The sequence below is a fragment of the Pristiophorus japonicus genome, chromosome 15 (assembly GCF_044704955.1).
Source record: "Pristiophorus japonicus isolate sPriJap1 chromosome 15, sPriJap1.hap1, whole genome shotgun sequence".
NCBI classification, from domain to species: domain Eukaryota; kingdom Metazoa; phylum Chordata; class Chondrichthyes; family Pristiophoridae; genus Pristiophorus; species Pristiophorus japonicus.
Window position 1 is genome coordinate 115,721,338 of NC_091991.1, and position 12,877 is coordinate 115,734,214.

A 12,877-nucleotide genomic window follows, 5' to 3' on the forward strand; every position below is an offset into this window, starting at 1 on the left:
GCTATACTTTCCACCATATTCTACAGCCAAACTGTCACTACACCTTGGTCTGTCTCCCTACTCCTCCGGCAACTTCTCCTTTGAGCATCACGCCTTGTTCCGCCCCTCTCGTCTCTCTTTCTAGGGCTAGATTTTACACTTTTGTGCAGATCACCCAAAAATGGCCGTTATTTCCAGCGTGGACGGTAAAAATGAGTTTTCAGATCGCCGGCTTCTCGCCCACTCTCAAAGCCCCTGGTCTCCATTTTTTAAATTGGGTGTTACCGCGAGCGATATGAAATGGGTGGTAGCGTTAAATCTCTGACCTTCTGCCGTAAAGTGTCGCCATCCTTAGCAATGGCATGGCAACGCTTGATTCCCGCGATTCAAGAGGTCAAGAGTCATGACATGCGCAGAAGAGGAGACAGAGAGAGCGGGAGCTGAGGGGGACTGAAGGCGTGTGTGGGTGGCGTGGCTACTTTGGGAGGAAGGAGGGAGAGTTTAGAGCTTTAGAGGAAATAGGGAAACAAAAATTAGCTGCTATCAGCTAGATATTTGCCTGAATTTGGCCTATAATGAAGGGAGAGGAGGCGACACAGCATGCTGTGGAGACTGACACTGGCGAGAGCAGTGAGCTGGGAGAGGAGCACATTGGAGGGCGCAAAAGAGCGAGGAGGTTCTCGGACAAGGCAAATGCCTCCCTCCTGCAGGAGGTCGAGTTACGCTGGGCTGATTTGACCCAGGGAGAGCATGGGAAGCCCAAAGGCTTACAGAAGATATGGGCCATGTTAAGTATGTAAGCATTCGAGTAATGACTCCACGAGGTAAGGTATTGTACTTGAACTGTTGTGACCTTAGTCCATTTATTCTAGCTCCCTGAGTGAGGATGCAATGAGGTGAGCTCCCTTTTATTGGTTACCTGCAGTGTGCAGGTGACCCTTAGGTCTCCACCAGTAGCACCCTCTGGTGGTATAGATATGCTGTATACAGTGTGAAGATACATTCAGTGGTCTAATGTTACAGTACATACATTATGCATACATATATCATTCCCCCCTAAATCTTGTGCCACTGGCTTTTGCATTGGTGTGCTCTGGCCCTCGACTTGAGTGCCCAAAGCCCTTGCACTTTTACTGTGCTTGGGAATGGCTCTCTCCCTGTAGACCCCCATGTCCTTATTGCCACGACATTGGGAAATGGTCAGCAGTGAACGATTGGAGGTTATGGTGAGGGTTGGTGTGGGTTCTGGGTGTGATCCATGGCTACATACACCCATTTCCCCCTCCCCCCCCCATACATAGATCATGTGGGGCTCGACATGTATGCATTGGCGTACATGTCGAGAGAATGACTGATAGGATTAGTTATATCACTGTTTTGAATTCAGCAGTGGTGGAATAAGTGCATGTTACAGGAAAGGTACATATGTGGTATTACAGTCTTGCCTGGGGTGTGGGTGCTGGTGGGTGAGGACGCTCGTTCCGCAGCAACCAGACTGTGCCCCCTTGCCAGCTGGGTGGGCTTGGATTGCTCACCTGGCTGTGCCTCATGGCCTTTGCCATTGCTTAGTGGTGGGCAGAGCCACAGGTATGTGTGGCCTCCCTGTCCTCCTTTGAAGGCTGCAGGAAGTCCCTACTGCTCTTCAGCAGTGGTGGGAGTCTGGTCATCCCAGGTCCCGTCGGGAGGGCTGAAGGGTGCTGGCCTCCTGCTCCCGGTGCTGGCCCTGGTGGCCAGAGGAATAGGGTCGATCTGAGGCAGGGTGCCAGTGGTGGTGCCTGTGCCGTCCATTGATCGCTGGCCCTGCAGTGGGTATGCTCCCATTGGTCCCGGGGACGCAGGCAACATAATTGGGTAGCCCGCTGGACCTGGATGCTTCCCACAGGAGGTTGCCCTTAGCTCTGTCTGCATGCATGTAGAACCCGACATCACATCTCATTTCATCATTGTTAGTTGTCTTTACAAATTCGCATTTGTCAATTACATCACTTTCCTGTGTACTATCAACATCTCTGTGCAAGGTTACATTTAGATGCCTGCATTTGTTAATTACATCTTTTTCATTAGTATCACCAGCATCGCTGTTCAACGGTACATTTAGATACTTGCATTTGTTTACATCTTTTTTATTAGTGCCAACAGCATCGCTGTACAAAGAGTGGAACTGTCCCTTTAATTGTGCTGGGTTGCTGGTTTCCTTTAAAAGGGCCTTGCAATCTTTACCCCAATCCGGTTCGCTACTTGGCATCACGTGTTGCTCCCTCAACGCTGCCCCCCATGGTCTGGTTGCGGCCATCTTGATTTCAGGTGCTTCACCTCGTGGTGCGGGCACCATCTTCTTTCTCTCCACGGGGTAGTCTGCATTGATCCTTTTTTCCCTAGGTTCTGCCACTGAAGCCGGGAATTTACCTTCTGGGCTGATCTTCTTCCTTCGGAGTCCTGCCACTTGAGCCCAGAAGGTGAGGTCTGGTCGTTTGGGTCGATCATCTCGCTGTTGAGTTGTGCGGTCTGTGTCGTCTCCACGCAGTCGAGTTGGACGGTAGGATCTTCAGGTGCTGTGATGGATCCAAATTGGGGGCCGCGTAGGACATCAGTCGCCGGGGCCTGGAGGCTTTCTCAGCTCCAACAGATTTGGATTTGTTTCATCTATCTTCTTCCCAGCAGTGTTGGACCAACCATCACCAGCAACGATCCACAAAGGTAGCTTGTGCATCGTGCCGCCATGGGACACCTGGACATCCACTCTGTCAACGACTGGGATGGTGTCTTTTGTGTAAGTGAGCAGCTTCACCTGGATTGGGAGCATTTTAGGTCATTCAGCGGGATTGTCCCAGAGTTTCTCGAAGGCCGTCTGATTCATCAGCAATTGGCTCGCCCTGTGTCGACCTCCACCGAGACTGGAACACCGTTGATATCTACTTCTATTTTCAATGGGGAACTCTCGGTGGAGCAGGTATACACTCCGTACACCTCTTCCAGGGACTGAGCTTCCTCATAGACTCTCTCCGTCTTCATCAGCGTTGGAGCCCGGGTGATCAGCCAACTCTTCAGCGACTCGGTGAGTAAAATTTCTTCTACACATTCGCTGGAGATGACCTTTAGTGTTGCAGCCTTTGCAAGTATAGTCTCTGTATCGGCACTGGTGGGCCCTGTGATTTCCTCCACAGCGCTAGCATGGGGCTAGCCGGTTGGCCCCATGTGGAGGACTCGGGTTGCGGGACTCGGGGTAGCAGCCTTGCCTCTGAAAGGCGCCATTCGGTTCACTGTACTTGTCAGGTTAGATTCCTGGGAGTGAGTCATCATCCACTTGGAATTGCAGACCGAAATCATGAATGTTTGGCTCACTTTAATTGCCTTCTGCAGGGTGACCGTAGTGTCTGCAGAGAGCAGCTTGTGGAGGAGGCCCTCGTGGCTGATTCCAATTAACAAAGATGTCCCTCAGTGCTTCGGTGAGGTGGTCGCCAAAATCACACGGTGCAGCCAATCGTCTCAAGTCTGCAGCATATTTTGCGATTTCTTGGCCTTCAGGCCGCTGGTGGGTGTAGAACCGGTGTCTGGCTGTGAGGATGCTCTCTTTAGGCTTGAGCTGTTCCTGTATTATTGTTACCAGCTCCACGTACGTTTTGGGTGTCGTCTTCGCTGGGGCTAGCAGGTCCCTGACGAGGCCATGGACAGTGGGCCCACAACTGCTGAGCAGGATAGCTCTGCTTTTATCAGCCAGCGAGGTCGGTGTGTCTCCAGCCAGGTTGTTTGTGATGAAAAAGTGCTCGAGCCTTTCCACAAAGGCATCCCAATCTTCTCCATCAGCGAATTGTTGAAAGTTGCTTAGGTTAGCCATGTTGCGCGTGGAAATTCATAATCTCGTCGCCAGTTGTTAAGTATGTAAGCATTCTAGTAATGACTCCACGAGGTAAGGTATTGTACTTGTGACCTTAGTTCATTTATTCTAGCTCCCTGTGTGAGGATGCAGTGAGGTGAGCTCCCTTTTATACTGGGTTACCTGCAGTGTGCAGGTGACCCTTATGTCTCCACCAGCAGCACCCTCTGGTAGTACAGGTATGATGTAGACAGTGTGAAGATACATTCAGTGGTCTAATGTTACAGTACATACATTATGCATATACAACAGGCCGAGATAGCAGAGGTGGTCTTGTCGGCGACCAATGAGGTGCCTGAGGGCAACCAATGCCGCAAACGATGAAACAACCTTGTGGGATCTGCAAGAGTAAGTATTACATTTATTTACATGTACTTATCTATTTATATAATTTGATTTGTAACAGTCATGAGTGACGATCAGCAGATATGATATCGGAATGTGGTAGTCAAAGCCTGCGGTTACGGTGCACGTCTTTAGGTAAAGAATGATAATTATCATAATAATCATGATTACATCTGTCGGTTAAGTGTTGTATCAGTCTCTGACAGTACCTAGCAATGATATCACGCAATGATATCGTGCAATGTCGTCCTGTCACTGTTTACAGAAGAAGCTATCGACGATGAGGTCCGTGCAGAGGCGAACGGGTGGGGGGCCACCAGTTGTCAGCGACATTACTGACATGGAGGAGCGGGTGCTCACACTCGTGGGGAAGCACCCCCGGACAGCCACGGAAGCATCTGCAGACCCTGAAGTGAAGCGACGTGAGTAAAGTTGACACCATTGCGTGATGTAAAGTCAATAGATGCCACACCCATTCATATCCGAGCAATCTTATAGGTTAGATGATTTTTAAAATTGTCCTAGAAATAATGCTGGCCTAATGAAAATCATTGCAATGCACCATGTGTCGATGGTCATGAAATGTGATGTCTGTGATGGTAGGGAATGGAAGACCAGCAGGAAGAGCAGTGCAAGGAAGATAGTGCAGGGATCCCCTGCGGTCATCCCCCTGCAAAACAGATACACCGTTTTGAGTACTGTTGAGGGGGATGACTCATCAGGGGAGGGCAGCAGCAGCCAAGTTCATGGCACCATGGCTGGCTCTGCTGCACAGGAGGGCAGGAAAAAGAGTGGGAGAGCGATAGTGATAGGGGATTCGATTGTAAGGGGAATAGATAGGCGTTTCTGCGACCGCAACCGAGACTCCAGGATGGTATGTTGCCTCCCTGGTGCAAGAGTCAAGGATGTCTCAGAGCGGGTGCAGGACATTCTGAAAAGGGAGGGTGAACAGCCAGTTGTCGTGGTGCACATTGGTACCAACGATATAGGTAAAAAAAGGGATGAGGTCCTACGAGACGAATTTAAGGAGCTAGGAGCTAAATTAAAACGTAGGACCTCAAAAGTAGTAATCACAGGATTGCTACCAGTGCCACGTGCTAGTCAGAGTAGGAATCGCAGGATAGCTCAGATGAATACGTGGCTTGAGCAGTGGTGCAGCAGGGAGGGATTCAAATTTCTGGGGCATTGGAACCGGTTCTGGGAGAGGTGGGACCAGTACAAACCAGACGGTCTGCACCTAGGCAGGACCGGAACCAATGTCCTAGGTGGAGTGTTTGCGACTGCTGTTGGGGAGGAGTTAAACTAATATGGCAGGGGGATGGGAACCAATGCAGGGAGACAGAGGGAAACAAAAAGGAGACAAAAGCAAAAGACAGAAAGGAGATGAGTAAAAGTGGAGGGCAGAGAAACCCAAGGCAAAAAAACAAAAAGGGCCACTGAATGTAAAGGGGCTGCAGAAGGGGTCAAAACTAAAAATCATGGTTTAAAAACTAGTATTAAAACACTCTACCTAAACGCACGCAGCATTCGAAATAAAGTAAATGAGTTGACAGCACAAATCATTACAAATGGGTATGATTTGGTGGCCATTACAGAAACGTGGTTGCTGGGGGGGGGCCAAGACTGGGAATTAAACATACAGAGGTATCTGACGATTCGGAAAGATAGACAAGAAGGGAAAGGAGGTGGGGTAGCTCTGTTAATAAAGGATGATATCAGGGCAGTTGTGAGAGACGATATTGGCTCTAATGAACAAAATGTTGAATCATTGTGGGTGGAGATTAGAGATAGTAAGGGGAAAAAGTCACTGGTGGGCGTAGTTTATAGGCCCCCAAATAATAACTTCACGGTGGGGCGCGCAATAATCAAGGGAATAATGGAGGCATGTGAAAAAGGAACGGCAGTAATCATGGGAGATTTTAACCTACATATCTATTGGTCAAATCAAATTGCACGGGGTAGCCTGGAGGAGGAATTCATAGAATGCATACGGGATTGTTTCTTTGAACAGTATGTCACAGAACCTACAAGGGAGCAAGCTATCTTAGATCTGGTCCTGTGTAATGAGACAGGAATAATAAACGATCTCCTAGTAAAAGATCCTCTTGGAATGAGTGATCACAGTATGGTTGAATTTGTAATACAGATTGAGGATGAGGAAGTACTATGAGCGTACTATGCTTAAATAAAGGGGACTACAGTGGGATGAGGGCAGAGTTGGCTAAAGTAGACTGGAAACACAGACTAAACGGTGGCACAATTGAGGAACAGTGGAGGACTTTTACGGAGCTCTTTCATCGTGCTCAGCAAAAATATATTCCAGTGAAAAAGAAGGGCGGTAAGAGAAAGGATAACCAGCCGTGGATAACCAAGAAAATAAGGAGAGTATCAAATTAAAAACCAATGCGTATAAGGTGGCCGAGGTTAGTGGGAAAATAGAAGATTGAGAAAATTTTAAACGACAGCAAAGAATGACTAAGAAAGCAATAAAGAAAGGAAAGATAGATTACGAAGGTAAACGTGCGCAAAACATAAAAACGGATAGTAAAAGCTTTTACAGATATATAAAACGGAAAAGAGTGACTAAAGTAAATGTTGGTCCCTTAGAAGATGAGAAGGGGGATTTAATAATGGGAAATGTGGAAATGGCTGAGACCTTAAACAATTATTTTGCTTCGGTCTTCACAGTGGAAGACACAGAAACCATGCCAGAAATTGCTGGTCACAGGAATGCGGGAAGGGAGGACCTTGAGACAATCACTATCACTAGCGGTGTAGTGCTGGACAGGCTAATGGGACTCAAGGTAGACAAGTCCCCTGGTCCTGATGAAATGCATCCCAGGGTATTAAAAGAGATGGTGGAAGTTATAGCAGATGCATTCGTTATAATCTACCAAAATTCTCTGGACTCTGGTGAGGTACCAGCGGATTGGAAAGCAGCTAATGTAACACCTCTGTTTAAAAAAGGGGGCAGACAAAAGGCAGGTAACTATAGGCCGGTTAGTTTAACATCTGTAGTGGGGAAAATGCTTGAAACTATCATTAAGGAAGAAATAGCGGGACATCTGGATAGAAATAGTGCAATCAAGCAGACACAGCATGGATTCATGAAGGGGAAATCATGTTTAACTAATTTACTGGAATTCTTTGAGGATATAATGAGCATGGTGGATAGAGGTGTACCGATGGATGTGGTGTATTTAGATTTTCAAAAGGCATTCGATAAGGTGCCACACAAAAGGTTACTGCAGAAGATAAAGGTACATGGAGTCAGTGGAAATGTATTAGCATGGATAGAGAATTGGCTGGCTAACAGAAAGCAGAGAGTCGGGATAAATGGGTCCTTTTCGGGTTGGAAATCGGTGGTTAGTGGTGTGCCACAGGGATCGGTGCTGGGACCACAACTGTTTACAATATACATAGATGATCTGGAAGAGGGGACAGAGTGTAGTGTAACAAAATTTGCAGATGACACAAAGATTAGTGGGAAAGCGGGTTGTGTAAAGGGCACAGAGAGGCTGCAAAGAGATTTAGATAGGTTAAGCGAATGGGCTAAGGTTTGGCAGATGGAATACAATGTCGGAAAGTGTGAGGTCATCCACCTTGGAAAAAAAAACAGTAAAAGGGAATATTATTTAAATGGGGAGAAATTACAACATGCTGCGGTGCAGAGGGACCTGGGGGTCCTTGTGCATGGATCCCAAAAAGTTAGTTTGCAGGTGCAACAGGTAATCAGGAAGGCGAATGGAATGTTGGCCTTCATTGTGAGAGGGATGGAGTACAAAAGCAGGGAGGTCCTGCTGCAACTGTACAGGGTATTGTGAGGCCGCACCTGGAGTACTGCGTGCAGTTTTGGTCACCTTACTTAAGGAAGGATATACTAGCTTTGGAGGGGGACAGAGACGATTCACTAGGCTGATTCCGGAGATGAGGGGGTTACCTTATGATGATAGATTGAGTAGACTGGGTCTTTACTCGTTGGGAGTTCAGAAGGATGAGGGATGATCTTATAGAAACATTTAAAATAATGAAAGGGATCGACAAGATAGAGGCAGAGAGGTTGTTTCCACTGGTCGGGGAGACTAGAACTAGGGGGCACAGCCTCAAAATACGGGGGAGCCAATTTAAAACTGAGTTGAGAAGGAATTTCTTCTCCCAGAGGGTTGTGAATCTGTGGAATTCTCTGCCCAGGGAAGCAGTTGAGGCTAGCTCATTGAATGTATTCAAATCACAGATCGATAGATTTTTAACCAATAAGGGAATTAAGGGTTATGGGGAGCGGGCGGGTAAGTGGAGCTGAGTCCACGGCCAGATCAGCCATGATCTTGTTGAATGGCGGAGCAGGCTCGAGGGGCTAGATGGCCTACTCCTGTTCCTAAGTCTTATGTTCTTATGTCCTTATGTATGATCATATTGAATGATGGAGCAGGCTCGAGGGGCCATGTGACCTACTCCTGCTCCTAATTTTTATGTTTTTACTGAGGGAGTGCTGCATTGTTGGAGCAGATAGACTGACGGGAGGGTCTGCATTGTTGTAGTGGTTTTCACTGAGGGTGTGCTGCATTACTCGAGGTGCTGCTTTTTGGGCGAGATATTGTCCCTGATGTTCCTCGGGTGATGATCTTGGTGGTTACCCTGACTCCGTGGAGTTTGTGGAGTCAGTGGGAGGGTTCCTCATTAGCCTGGGACAGGCGGGTGCAAACAACACTGTGGGCATATCCCTGGCACCCGTCTGCCCCATGCCCTGGAACCCGCCTGTGTGCTTGCCCTCAGAGGGGGGTTTGCTCAGATTCCAATACCCACCATCGACTTGTGTCAACTTCACAGCAAATGACAAGTAAGAGCCGCAAGCTGTGAGCCTCTGAATACCTGGATATCCAGTGATACCCTGAACAATGCTCAGCTCAGCATAAAGGTGTTGCGTTTTATTTATTTTCTAAAGGCTGGAAAACAACCAGTTCAAAGACAACGTGATGGATCTACTGGGGAGCTTGCTGAGTGCGAAGGACTGTCAGATTCAAAAGATTAGGTATGTACACTAAAAAAGTGCTATGAAAATGCAAACTCTTGTACGAGGTACTGTTACACAATCTAATTCCCACTCAAGGCAAGGTACAACACACTGCAAACAACACACTGCAGACAGCTTCTTCTTTTTCTTCTTCTTAGGCGGTCCCTTGTATCGACGATAACCTGCTTCCTTGCCAAAAAGGGATGAGTTCACAGGTGTTTCAATGAGGGACCTGATATTCCGGATTCTGAACTACATCCTGAAGGGTGGAAGATGCCTGTGCGTGGATATTTTTAACGTGGGGTGGCCATTGCACACCAGCCATCACACGGGCTTGACAGAGCAAGGTCTTGGTCCAGTAGCAAGGATTACCCAAGACGAATGGAGACCAGCTCTGCTGCATGGACCTAGTGCATACACACATTGCAGTGTGGGCTGGCCCTTGCTGCCCCTGGGCCCTCGCCTCTCCTGGGCCCTGATCACGTAGCTCTGCAATCTCTCGCCGCTCCTGCTGTATCTACCCATGCTCCAATCAGCGACTTGGGTTATGGTGGCGTCCAATCCAGTTGCCCACCTCACTGCCGTTGCCCACCTGCACCGCAGACAGCACACTGCAGCATCACACTTTGTATAAAACATAAAATCACAATGAAAATATCTTAAATAAATACAAAAACAGAAAGAAAGCCAATCAATCCCTGCTGGTATTCCTAACAGATTAACATAGTTCCTGTACTTATAGGGAAGAGCATAACTAGGGGCCATCATTATAAGATAATCACCAATAAATCAAATAGGGAATTCAGAAGAAACTTCTTTACCCAGAGAGTGGTGAGAATGTGGAATTCACTACCACAGGGAGTGGTTGAACCAAATAGTATAGATGCATTTAAGGGAGCTAGATAAGCAAATTAGGGAGAAGGGAATAGAGGGTTATGCTGATTGGGTTGTATGAGGAAAGACGGGAGGAGGCTTGAGTGGAACATAAACACCGGCATGGACTGGTTGGATGGCCTGAATTTCTTCTCCCAGAGGGTTGTGAATCTGTGGAATTCTCTGCCCAAGGAAGCAGTTGGGGCTAGCTCATTGAATGTATTCAAGTCACAGATAGATAGATTTTTAACCAATAAGAGAATTAAGGGTTATGGGGAGCGGGCGGGTAAGTGGAGCTGAGTCCACGGCCAGATCAGCCATAATCTTGTTGAATGGCGGAGCAGGCTCGAGGGGCTAGATGATCTACTCCTGTTCCTAATTCTTATGTTCTTATGTTCTTTTGTCGTGCATATGCTGTCTGTAGCGCTGGAAACATCTTGTGACCCTAGCACCCGCTTCTCCTCTAATAACCTCATTTGTGTTTTGCAGCTCAGCCAGCAGCGTGGCCCCAGGCAAGACCACAGAGGCTAGAAGGCGGGGGCGCGGGGCCGGACTCGATCCTACATCTGCTGAGGAGTTCCGATTCTCATCCGTTAATCCGCTGGGTCTGTTCTCTATGGATGAGAACACCGACTTCGAGGAACCTACATCACCACGCTCCAGAAGGCATTCCACCCCAAGGCCATATAGTGCTCCTCCGGTCATTCCCGCCTCCACTCTGGAGGTACCGGCCCCAAGCACCTCACCACAGGGCACCACATTTGTCCTTAGAACGGCGCCGACCCCGCAGAGGTTTCATGGATGCGGCAGGTCTGGTCCACGAGAGCAGAGAGATGGTACAGTTGTCCAGGAGGACTGTAGACATTGGTGACCAGCTCCTCAAAGCATTGGGGGGGGGGGGGGGCATATCCCGACAGCTGACCACCATGACTGAGTACATTCCGCGGATGGCGGAGGCCCTGGATGCGATAGCCAGGAATACTGCTGGCACAGGCCTCCCAGTGGTCCCAGAGCACGGCACTCCATCCCTAGGTTCTGCACCACCACTGCGAACGACAGATGAGAGGCAGGACCAAGATCCTGCTTCTACATCAGAGAATGTTCCCCCCTCGGCAGCCCCCGCTCCCGTACTCGTGCAACCACCGGCTCTGCCTTCATCTCCCCCAATGAGGCACCGCCTGAGGAGCTCTTCGGCCAGGCGCCATGGAGCGAGGAGGGGAAGGGGTAGAGGTGGGAGAAGGAGAGGGGGGAAGGAAAGTGAGGTGCAGGTGATATGCTGTGTTATATCTCCATCTGGGTGTATGCAATTTGTTGTAATGTATGGGGTGAGGGGACCACGCTCCTGCTTTGCATTTGTATTCTGTGTTCCTGGACATGTTGAACATTTGATTGCTGTCAATGGTGGAAAAAGTGGGGTGTGGGCGGGGGTTGGATGTTTTTGCCCGTGATACTTATGATTTCAGATCGATAGTCGTATTAAATGTTTTTTATTCAACATAACCTTGTTGCGCATTATCTCAGATAGCTGGATTGTTACACAGTGGTGATTCCTTAACATGAAAGGGTTAAATAAAACTTAACTTCAATCAACATAAACTTTAACTGGCACCAAGGTAATGGGCACTATTGATGTCTGAGCTGCACACACACAGCAGTGTGTCAGCGTTGTCACTCACAGCAACGTTCGTTCAGGCAAATCGTTCAGATATCAGCTCCTCACATAAGAGTCTTGCAGCTATGTAGCCACCACGGGCCCTTTCCTGTGGTCTGGAGGGGGTCGTAGGTCTGGTTGCATAGCCAGCCTGATTGTCTGGCCCTAGGTCAGCGTCCAGCCCCTCGTCATCCTCTTCCTCTCTCTCCTGAAGTGGAGCATCAGTACCTTCTGACAATTCTTGTCCCCTCCTGATAGCCAGATTGTGCAGCATGGAGCACATGACCACTAATTTACCTACTTGTTCAGGGTTGTATTGTAGCTCCCCTCTTGAGTGGTCCAGACATCTGAAGCACTGCTTAAGCACAGTTATTGTTTTCTGGACCACATTGCGTGTGTCTCTGTGGCTCTGGTTGTATCGATTCTCGGCCTCAGTGTGGGTGTAACGCAGGGGGGCTGTCATCAGCCAGGTGGCTAGGCCATATTGGTTATCACCAAGCATCCAGCATTGTCCTTGTGGCTGACTGTTAAACATGTCAGAGACAGCGCACTCACGCAGCCTCATCAAAGCTGCCCAGATACATGGCATTCACTGCCATTATGATCTGGTTGTGGTCGACAACTAGTTGGACCTTCAGGGAGTGAAATCCTTTTCTTGTTACGAAAAAGCTCTGGGTCCTGAGAAGGTGCCCTCATGGCGATGTGAATGCACTGTATTTCTCCCTGCACCCTGGGGAACTTAGCAATGCAGTAGAATGCTCCAGCCCTGTCAGTCTGAGCCTCCATGCTCATGGGAAAGCTGATAAAGTCCATCCTTCGCGCGTACAGGGCCTCCATGTCCTGTCTAATGCAGCGATGGGTGGCATGGTGAGACAGAGGGCAAATCTTGACCGCAGAGGCCTGAAAGGAACCGGACACGTAAAAAGACAGTGCCGCGGTGACCTTGACCTCGACCGACAATGGTGTCCTGTTGGCAGGCTGCATATGTGGCCTGATGAGCTCACATATTTCATTCATCACCACCTTGTGGAAGTGCAGTCTCCGAAGGCAGGTGTGCTCGGACACGTCGAAGTAAGACCTCTTTTCCCTGTACGTGCGGGGTGTGTATGGTCTGGCCCTCCTCCTCATTCTTGCACGTCTTAAA

The 12,877-nt window shown here is 48.7% G+C and overlaps 1 protein-coding gene across 1 annotated transcript in view; it reads right to left on the reverse strand.

Annotated features, from left to right (window-relative positions):
* The window catches only part of LOC139281010 (dynein axonemal assembly factor 8), a 113,321-nt gene that overhangs the window by 30,491 nt on the left and 69,953 nt on the right, over positions 1-12,877 (reverse strand). The window lies entirely within an intron of this gene.